The following is a 4036-nucleotide window of genomic DNA, read 5'->3' on the forward strand; positions in this document are numbered from 1 at the left end:
CGTTGGTCCTTGTTTAAAGAGTATCAGGATTTGTATAATGTAGTGGTGAAAAAGAAGGATAAATCTTTCTAATTGGTAGCCCTTTTGGAGCTGGCTTTTGTAGCTTCAACACCACGATCTGAAGAAATAGATCTTTCCAATGTATGTGGACAAAATTTGTTGACCTCAATACACAAAGTATACACCAAGCTGAAAATATAGTTTCATTTGAGATTAGCGTGATAATGTTTTTCTACATTTTGAAGAGTAATTAAAATTTTCCACAACCTATCTGTGTACTATGTGATAGAGAAAGTAATTCATTACCATTCCTTGAAAGTTCTTCCAAGTTTGTGGTTTTTTGTGTCATTTACGAACCATATTCCTCCAAACAGAAGCACGGTCCATCATTTGGTTTGTTGCATACTTGATTTTGTCTCATTCGGGGAAATTTTTTCCTTAAAAGAAGTCATCCAAGGATAATAACCAAGAGAAAAGTATACGCACATCCTTTCTTCCATCATACTCTATAAAAGCAAATGTCCTTTTAGAGATCTTGTTTTGTTTTGTCTTGTCTTGAGCATCCATAGTTAATCACTTTGATAAGCCACATGCCCTCATTGTCATCTTCATAATTGCACTTGTGGAAAATCTGATTTTGTAACTTCTCAAGCTTTTGTTGAACGAGATTACATGCAGTCTGTTCCTTTTCAAGCTCTTCAAAAAGAATATCAATCTTTTAAGAGAATCTTAGGTGGTCATAAATGATTCACTCAGGCAAAAGAAAAGTTAAAATATAAATATAAATCAAAATATATACAAGAGTCAAATGTAAAAAATAAGAAAAATAACATAAGAAAACAAATAAGATGATATCTCTGTATATTGAACAAGTGTGGAAAAATTCCAAGAAGACATATAATGAATGTGAAAAGCTTTTGAACGATCCAAAATGGTTGATAGAAGCAATTGAGAGAGTGTCTTCTTGTTTTATTGATGATAATAGGCAGTTTGATTTATTTTAGAGCTAATTTTCAACACTTTGTGATTGTCCCTTGAGAGTGTAAGTGATACATGAACTGCCTTTGTTGCCTTTCTTCAGTTGCTTGCATTATTTTCTTCAAAGTATATTGGTCATAGTTGTGATTGAAGCTATTGAGATGAGGAAGCCTATTATTCTTGCATCTTTAGCAAAGAGAGAGATTTCCAAAAAAGAGGTATTCTTGAGAGTTTTCATACCAAAATCTATTTGATTTGCGCAAAAAAACACTTTTCTTTGCTTCTACACATTGTTTGGAGCGTTTTCAATGTTGTGATACCACTATTGGCTTCTTGATATCTTCCCAAGACTTTCAAATAACTTTGATTCATTTAATCAAAATAAATTCAGCAAAACAATTGATTGAATAATCACATCATAGAAAGAGAACAACAATAAACAAGAATGAAAACACAAGATACCGTACTAGATACCAACCATCCTCCCCAATCAATATGATTGAGTATTTGCCTCCCGTCTTTTTATTCAGCTCAAGGAACATGAATTACAATAAGTTAAATTTATGACAGATAAGAGAGCATGAGCTACATAATCAAGAGAGTGTATGCCATGTATCTTCTGTAACTTTGCCTTGATGGATATTCTAATAATTCCATTGACTTTGAAAGAGGTAAAACAGAAGGTTACCTGATCAGGATGACTTTGGAGCACTTTTCTTCAAAAAAGTGTGGTGCGTATGAAGACTTGATTTTGGGTTACTCTTTTAACCTTCATTCATGGGCCCAAAACAAAAGAGGTTTCTTTTCACTTAAACTCTACAAATAGTAGGTAAAGAAGAATTCTATTTAGATTGCTTGTTTTGAATGGTTTTTGAGAAGAAAACATAATCACAAATCGATAAAATTTTCAAAATGTATAATAGTGGTAACATAAAAAGCTTCATAGTCATAGAAGATACAATGGTAATGAATATGATATTGTGGTTTAGTTATGCAATACCCATTTTTTTATATATTTTTGTACATTAAGAAATTCTGGAGGTCATTTGGAAGCTCTTTGTAGGGCCTTTTAAGAAAATACATTTTTTGGCGTTCTCTCTCTTGAAAACAAGTGGGGTAAAAGAAAAGGTGTTCTCAGTACAACCGTTCAAAAAGTGTACTTACAAGTAGATTCTTTTCACATTGAATGCACCTTGTCATCTTGGAGGGAGATTCAAGAACTAAACTTTCTTCTCTTTGCAAGAGTCTTCACAATGATCTTCTCTTGTTTTTCTTGCACTCACGACTAATGGCTTTCTTGTCACACAAGCCTCCTCACCAAATGTCCTAAATATATTCTGCACATTGACTTGGATCCTCAATACGAGCCATTTTGTAAGTGAAGAAAAATTAACACACAAGTGATACAAGCAAAGAAAGAAAGACTTAGAGTAGAAGAAGCAAAACATATAGACATCTGGACACATGATTCCTTCTATCCTTTGAATCCGAGAACTTATGCCCTCCTGCATTTGCAAATCCTTGACTCTATGCTATTGGTTAATTTTCTTGATTTGAATATATCTTAAATGTGTGCATAGTTCCCAACCTTGTGCTACTTTGTAAGGTCAATGTACATTTTTGGAAGGTTTGAAAGATCATTATTGAATGCCAAAATATATAATACACCTTGATGTCTGCTTAGCATCATTTCACATAGATAGCCTATCTCAAAATTAGGGTGAACACTAGGTGGGCCAGTTGAAAATGAAACTGAGAGGAGCTCAATATTTTATACTAGTAAGTCCGGCCGCCTTCGGAGGCCTCTCTCTCTCTCTCTCTCTCTCTCTCTCTCTCTCTCTCTCTCTCTCTCTCTCTCTCTCTCTCTCTCTCTCTCTCTCTCTTTTCTCTCCCTTTTTATCGTGTGCACATGAGCTTCTTTCAATTTTGGAGTTTAGCCTTCATGTCACAGATTTCAACACGTGTAAAGGGTTCCCCCTTCCACCATATTATGTTACTTTAGATAGCCTCTGAATTATGTGCCTCAAAAATTGAGAAAAAACGGTCAAATACATGCACAACATATATTTTTACCTTCAAATTTGTGCAAATCAAATCTTGCTTAGGTATTTCTGCACAAGTAAGTATTTCCTTTTAAAATATTTTTTCTTTAGGTGATGTCATTCATCTCTACGCAAAAATAACATACATCGTTGAGATCCCATTGACACTATTTTTTGCAATGGTGACATTGTTTAGTAAGCACAAGGTTTTATTTTAAGGTGTCATTCATACACACATTTAGTATGCTAGGATATACCCCTGCTTGCTCTAATTTTTTTACAAGGGAAAAAACCTCTAGAAAGACCAAGTCAAAGCTGACAATTTATCTCAAAATATAGTGATTTTGACCCCACCAATGCATCCAAAGGGCCCAAGACACTTGGATTGCCTCTTTTGGACACTCGAAGAGCGAAAAAAAGTCAAAAAGGGGTAAAAAAGGAGATGTGAAAGGAGGACATATCTCCTTTTTGGTCCTTTTTTGACTTTTTTTCCTCTTTGGATGTTTAAAAGAGGCGATCTAGGAGTCGAACCTAGGGTTTTTGGGCCCTATGGATCACTGGAGGGGTCAAAACACCATATTTCTAATTGAATTACCACTTTTCATTTATTCTTATTGATTTTAATACCTTGTCCAAGAATGTTAAGGGTATTTCAATTTTGTGCAAGAAAAACACACTTTATACAACGCATATGTTTTTATTAGTGACGATTCTTGCACAAAATTAGGCTAGACAACTTCCTCTCTTAGTGCTCCATTCATGTATACCAATTCAATCCTTTGCTAAACAATCTATACCTTGATAGTAAACTTGGATGGTGTCCACCTTTTTCTATATCTGAATATGAAAGGCAATTGAAAGCGGGCATGTCAAGCACCAAAGCATATTCCATTCAATCTTCAAGCCCTATACTTGAAGGGCCTAAATACTATGCAAACCATGGTGGGATTTTTAAAGGTAAGTTGAGATAATGAAAATTGGCTCTGCGTTTTGCTCTACCTTATCCTTTGCTTTTT

Source organism: Adiantum capillus-veneris, unplaced genomic scaffold (assembly GCF_014529385.1).
Source record: "Adiantum capillus-veneris isolate H3 unplaced genomic scaffold, ASM1452938v2 Hic_scaffold_858, whole genome shotgun sequence".
In the NCBI taxonomy this organism is placed as follows: Eukaryota; Viridiplantae; Streptophyta; class Polypodiopsida; order Polypodiales; family Pteridaceae; genus Adiantum; species Adiantum capillus-veneris.